Source organism: Eurosta solidaginis, chromosome 3 (assembly GCF_040869045.1).
Source record: "Eurosta solidaginis isolate ZX-2024a chromosome 3, ASM4086904v1, whole genome shotgun sequence".
NCBI lineage: Eukaryota > Metazoa > Arthropoda > Insecta > Diptera > Tephritidae > Eurosta > Eurosta solidaginis.
The window spans coordinates 71,670,973-71,677,985 of NC_090321.1; the positions used below are offsets into that span (position 1 = coordinate 71,670,973).

Genomic DNA, 7,013 nt, shown 5'->3' on the forward strand with positions numbered 1-7,013 from the left:
GACTTCCTTTGATTTTTTTCATTCATGGGGCTCTATCACCATAAAACGTCGATTTAAACATCGCTATACTTAGCTAAAATATTTTCCAGAAGCTCTTTTTGTCTTATCTAGTTGTAAGGGAATTTTTTGCAAGAAAAGCATTTTTTATCTAGTCTTAAGAATGAAAAAATGGAAAGTGATGTAGAAATCAGAACTGAACTATTGCTTTGATTTTCTACATCACACTTTTCCATGACTGAGCAATTTAATTATGCTGTGAATTATTTGTTGTGTTCTTTTTATTTTTGCTAATATAATAGAATGTATATGTATGTATATCTCACCCTATTTCAAAATTCTTTTCAAAAACGCCCCACCTCAAAATTTGGTTCAAACCCTATCTCAGAATTTTATCGAAGAACACCCTAATTTAGAATTTGTTTCGAAAAGCACCGGAGTATAAATTCAATATATTTTGACATTCTCATTTCAAAAACGTCCTCTCTCATGTCAAAATATATTGAATTTATGCTGAGGGCCTTTTTGAAACAAATTCTAAATTAGGATGTTCTTCGATCAAATTCCCAAATTTTGAGATGGGGCGTTTTTGAAAAGAATTTTGAAATATTTTATACACCACTATTTTTTTAAAATTTTGTTGCTGTGAATTATTTGTTTATTATTTTTAATCTTATTTAGTAAAAATTACTGAAATATATATATAAGATCGAATTTGTTTTGTGCTCTATATATCCATGAAATAAAAGATCGACAATCCAGTAACTAATTTTACATAATGGTTATAATTTTGCAATTGTGGTAGTAGTACAATCCACGTCGACCGCTATACTTGGTTGTTTTGATTCTTGTGTAATCAGGCGACATACTATAGATGGTATTTGACCTGAATTTATATCAGTGCCATTATTAGCCTTTTTCGATGGTTTAAAAATGGAGACAACTTGATCCTCAGTGGTGACTGAAGCCTGGCCGCATGAGCCGCAGTCTGACGATGGTCCAGCAATGCGGTTCGCCTGGACTTTTAGCCTGTTCACGTCCACGTTGCCGTCGCCGTCGCCGTCGCCGTTGCTGTTGGTGTTGTTGATCGCCAAATTGATGATGATTTGAAATGTTAGTGGTATTGTGGGAATGAGTACTATTTGAAGGAGAGTGAAATATTAATATCATTTCATTTTTCTGCCGATTTTAATACTAACATATGGTTTTCTTTTTCGCCACTACATTGACTTTCGGCAACATGTGCGTTGTAATGGGCGATTCATGAATTTTCAAAAATGTTTGATCTCCACTACTATCAACCCAGGTGCCGAAACTCTATAATATAAAAAAAGAATCGTTATTTATCAGTGAGTATGTTACTGTTGAGTTAAAACACCCTACCACATCATTGTTGAATTAAATAGTTATAGACTATTTCCTATGTTTGCTCTTGTTGCTTGCGCCACAGTCGTGTATTGCTATGTAATTGTTGAAATTGGATCCGCGTTCGAAGGATCTAAAACCTCACACTCAGACACATCATGATTCGACTTATAATGTATGCATACATTATGTAAAGCATAGCAAACGTTCACTATTTGCTTAGTTTTCTTCGGCGAATGGTGAAGCTCTCGTGCACCTAGGATACACCTCCAGCGGTTTTTCAGCACACCATTCGTACGTTCAATAATGTTTCGAAATTTTGCATGCGCTTCTTTGAATTTCATTTGATTTGAGCCTTCCGCTGGCGACTTATGAGGTGTCATCAACCCCGGTTCTAATGGGTATCCAACGTCTCCTAATGAAAAAATGAAAATATATATTTTTGTGGCATTAGAAAATGAATATTATTGACCAGGTTGTAGGACCTACAATCTTCGACACTTTACAGCCCCAATATAGATGTATGCTTCTCCCTGTCCTGATTCCCTCCAGGGAGTGCTTACACTCTAACACGCATTTAGATGCTATGCTATGCGAGATTATTGCCTTAATTGCTGCTTGGCTGTCAATATAAAAGTTGACACGTCTGCAGTTTAAGCTATTCTCTTCCAGTGTTTCTACTGTTTTGTTTACGGCTCATTATTCAGCTTGGAAAACACTAAAGTAATCTGGCAGCTTGTAGGATCTGTTTATATCCGGATCAGCTCAGTACGGATCAGCTAATACGCATCCAAAAATATCGAGAGAGGTGTCAAACGACGCGTCTTGACATCAGTATTAATAAACCGAAGCCGGAAAATAAAATTTTAACTCCTTCAAAAGATATTAACAAACAACCGAAAAAAGGCCAGCGGATACCTCCGAAACCGGGGGTGGGATCCATAGTATTTTAGCGCAGAATACCTTTCTGCGTTGGCGGCCTTGGGCCGCGCTTATAAAAAATAACCCTGGGCTACGCCATGCCAAGTCCGGGTGTGTTGTATAACCGTGGCTACCGCACGGTGATGCACAATTTTTTTGTGTGTGTACTAACAACAACAACCACATGAAAATCGCCAACTTCAACTGCAAATATCTCCGGACAGAGATAAAATTTTTCTTATCTGCCTTCGGATTATTGTTGTCGAGATTAATACGCGTCTTTTGACACCTCACGCGTATTAGCTGTCATGCTGTCGTATAGAACTTCCGGCGATTTCAATGCATGCAACTGCAATTGTTCCTAAAATCCAGAGCCGTAATAAAATCCTCAAATCTCTTTCCGTAAGCACTTGGATTAAACGCTCATTACCACTTACAAAGCAATTGACCGGCAGATAACATGCTACGCGTCCCCGATATAGTCACCAAGCCTGCCAAAAATACTATCCTTTTGCCCCATGGACTTTGATGGGTCGAAGCACTGCTAAAACAACAACAAAAACCACTTCCACAACTGATCACCACGCGAAATAGCACTGCATTTAGCAAAAAAGGAATATATTCCGTAACACAGTTTTGCTTAAAATGCCGCGCACAAAAAAATTTTTAAAATTTTACGAGTTTGGGTCTAGAAAAGATAGAAACCGTAGAAAATATGGTAATAGTCTAGTTGAGGGGTCGACTGCTAATATGCGTCAAAAAATATCTAGAGAGGTTTCAAAAGACGCGTATTAATCTCGAGAACAATAATCCGAAGGCGGAGAAGAAAAATTTTATCTCTGTCCGGAGATATTTGCAGTTGAAGTTGGCGATTTTCATGTGGTTGTTGTTGTTGTACCCCCAAAAAAAATTGGGCATCACCGTGGCGGTAGCCACGATTATACCACACACCCGGCCTTGGCATGGCGTAGCCCAGGGTTATTTTATATAAGCGCGGCCGAAGGCCGCCAACACAGAAAGGTGTTCTGCGCAAAAATACTATGGATCCCACCCCCGGTTTCGGAGGTACCCGCAGGTCTTTTTTCGGTTTTTCGTTAATATCTTTTGAACGAGTTAAATTTTTTCTTTTCCGCCTCCGGATTATTGTTCTCGAGATTAATACGCGTTTTTGACACCTCTCTCGATATTTTTTGACGCGTATTAGCAGTCGACCCCTCAACTAGCCTATTACCGAAAATATATTACAAGTGTATTACGTTATTGCGGGTACGCGCAGTCGACCAGACGTGAGTTGTAATAATTTACTTGTAGGTAAATTGACGATTTTATATTTTTTGATAAATTAACTCTTTCTCGCGGTAAATAAAAACTTTTAAACGAAATGTCAAATTTACCCAAAACAGCTGATTCAAACTTCGAATTCTTCTTCCCAAACCTTTTGGGAAAAATATTCTCCCAGGGAGTTTATAAATGGGAGAATTTATTTTTGGGAGAAACAAATTTGTGGGAGATGAACTCCCATGGGAATATTCAGAATTGGGCACGATATTTGTTTGAACATTTCACCAATTAGAGTTGCCAAGTGTGGCGGTAGCATATCGAAAGTCGGGGTGGGGTAATCCGTGTACCTTTTTTAAACTTGTACCCAATTTTGAAGTGGGAGTAAGAATGGTCAGTTGTTATATGGGTGGCTGATACTTACATTCTTTAGTACCGTGTTGGTTGGCAATATTCCATTTGCTCTTGTATGATACTTCTTCGACTTAAAAAGCTAATTACGAAAGAAGAGTTGTAAGGGCGGGTAAGATAAATTGGTTCACTTTTTTGGCGCATGCTGGAGTCGCTATGTTAAGGAATACAGTTTAAGCAAGCAGCAAAGCTCTGGCCACCCAAAGTTCCTTGGGATGACCTAGAAAGACGAGTTCATATCAAATCGTTTACGCGGCAGTCAAGATAATAACTTAAGCTGCGAGTATTGGAGCGAACGCTTCCCAGGGCAGTCGGTTCTATTTACCGGAGCGAATCGGAATTTTCCCGACCAAGGACTGTCATTTCAGTGTAACCCCATTTATTTTGTTTACTGCTACAACAGCAACAACAACTGGAGCGTACACTACCGATTCTGGTTAAGTGGCGGGGAACATCCACAACACCTCTCAAAACCTTCGAGGAGTGCTTTTGTAGCTACTACAAACAAATATGGCTGAAGTACGGATATGCTACCTTTCACCTCACGTTATAAATGTTCTGCTTATCTTTCACCTTAGGTGACACAAATACGCTGGTTAAAGTAAGCTAGGAGGCGAGAAGTGGGCATGTCCAATCACTCCAATGTACGGCATTCTGACAACACTTTCCATAAGCTTCGAGAAGCGTTTTTGCAGCTAAAACAATAACACCAATAAACTGAACTTTGTTACTATCTATATAAGAGAAATTCTTTATAACTTAAGCTTGCCATCGCCAACGAAATAAGATATACATAGCTGTATACTCAATTGTCCGTGGAATAGATATATCTATCCTATTTGCTTAAACTGATTGACTCCTTGCTTTACTGAATCTCTGTAACTGCGCTCACACGACATATGGTTAGGTTAGGTTGCAAGGGCTGAGCTGGACACTACGGTAACAGCTCACTACTTAAGCCACCATTGGGCCCATTGTAATACCCCATACGGTCACAAAGAGGACCCCTACCCTGCCTAAAGCGGGTTAAACCACTTCGTGGAATTTATATTCTTACGAATATTAGCAACACTAAGGGGTACTGCCATCTCTAAGCCGATGCTAAGCAGCGCCTTGAATGCACATCCATAAATCAATCATTATGTATCTACATAAACGAATCAATCATTATGTGTACACATATGTACGTACATGCAGCGGAGAAGAGATGCACAAACACATGCAGATATATTATCTGAGATGCTCCCGAAAGTATGCAATTGTAATTGTGGAAGTGTCGCTCACAAATACGCGCCCATATGAGAAGCTATACACGTGCATCTGTAGTTATAATTATATGGCAGTAACTAAGTAAATTCTGGAAGCGCCTAGAAGATGCAACGAGGAAATCACAGAGTATAAAAGCACCAAAGGTAGAGGCGCTACAAGCAGTTTTGACTAAGATTAAGTACTTTAATAAAGGCCATTTTTCCATTATTCAATATTGGAGTTATTTATTCAACAGTTTAGTGATTCGAACTTAGAAGAAGGTTGAAAATAAGAGGATTTGCAGTAAATTCGTTACAATTGGTGCCACAAAATCAGAAGAAGAATTGTTGAATAAATTCCAGAGGATAACAAGGACATGGCAAAGTTCAGTGAATTGAAGATCCAGCAATCGAAGGAGTTGGAGAGCCGTGGACTCGAACTTCAGGCACGACTACGAGAGGCAATGGAAGCAGAAGGAATTAACGTGGAAGAGTATGTCTTTCATCTTGATGTCGACGAGACAACAAAAATTGAAGAGAAAAATGAAACATCGCAGACAGTTACGAGCACAGACTTGAACATGATTTTAGCTGCAATATCTGCTCAAAAATCGACAGTGTCATCTTAACTGGCAGAACAGAAGACATATATGGCATCTCAATTAGAATCCAAGATGGAAGAACAGAAGACACGTACTGTAGAAATGTCGTCAGAAATAACATCGAAGACTGAAGCACAAGAAACGCGTATTTCAGAAATGTCTACACAGATTACATCCAAGATGGAAGCACAAGAGGAGCGCTTATCATTGCAAGTGGCACAAATGTCTTCGCAGTTAGAAGCACAGAATACAAAAATTGTACAGCTCCAGAACAAAATGGATTCCGAGATAGAAGCTTCGAGAGGTCGTATACAGGAGTTGCAAATAAATCGCCCAACTATTTCAGGGAGTAATCCAAAGGTAAAAACACCATCCTTTGACGGTTCTGTTCCTTTCCAGGTCTTTAAGCTACAGTTTGAGAAGACCACAGCAGTGAATGACTGGAATGCTGAAGATAAAGTTGCAGCTCTATTCGTAGCATTTAAAGGGTCAGCAGCCGAAATCCTACAGACGATTCCCGAAGGAGAGCGGAACAACTATGAAGCATTGATGGCCGCTGTCGAGAGACGTTATGGAAGCGAGCATAGAAAACAGATATTCCAAATAGAATTGCAAAAATGTTACCAAAAAGCTAATGACACTTTGCAAGAGTTTGCTTCGGATGTTGAAAGGTTGGCTCATTTGGCAAATGCGGACGCACCCGTGGAGTACACCGAGAGGGTAAAAATCCAGAGTTTTATAAATGGCATACGGGACGTAGAAACGAAGCGAGCGACATGTGCAAACCCTAAACCCACATTCGCAGAAACGGAAACAGCGTCACTTTTGAGTAAGCCCACATACAAAGCTCATTGCGTGGAAGTGGAAAGGCCAGACTGGGTAGACACAATTTTGAAAGCATTAAAAGGAACGCAGCAGGAAAACGATGGTGCCTTACTTACTTAATTGGAGCTTAACCGTCTAAACGGTTATGGCCGTCCAACAAGGCGCGCCAGTCGCTCCGCCAACCGGTGCCAATTAGTCACACCAAGGGAGTTTAAATCGTTTTCCACCTGGTCCTTCCAACGGAGTGGGGGCCGCCCTCTACCACTGCTTTCATAGGCGGGTTCCGATAGAAACACTTTCTTGGCCGGAGCATCATATTTCATTCGCATAACATGGCCTAACCAGCGCAGCCGCTGCGTTTTAATTC

General features: G+C 40.0%; 1 long non-coding RNA gene across 5 annotated transcripts; it reads right to left on the minus strand.

Moving 5' to 3' along the window:
- Positions 1 to 238: 238 nt before the first annotated feature.
- LOC137243918 (uncharacterized) lies at positions 239 to 3,666 on the minus strand. Of its 5 annotated transcripts, none has more exons than XR_010950673.1 (6): positions 3,540 to 3,642; positions 2,721 to 2,971; positions 1,852 to 2,080; positions 1,381 to 1,777; positions 1,197 to 1,314; positions 239 to 1,135 (listed from the first exon to the last, which is right to left on the minus strand). It is a non-coding gene; the product is annotated as an uncharacterized lncRNA (long non-coding RNA). The 5 variants fall into 5 exon arrangements; XR_010950672.1 differs by having other exon boundaries at positions 3,515 to 3,641; XR_010950674.1 differs by lacking the exon at positions 2,721 to 2,971 and having other exon boundaries at positions 242 to 1,135; positions 3,540 to 3,627.
- Positions 3,667 to 7,013: the final 3,347 nt, after the last annotated feature.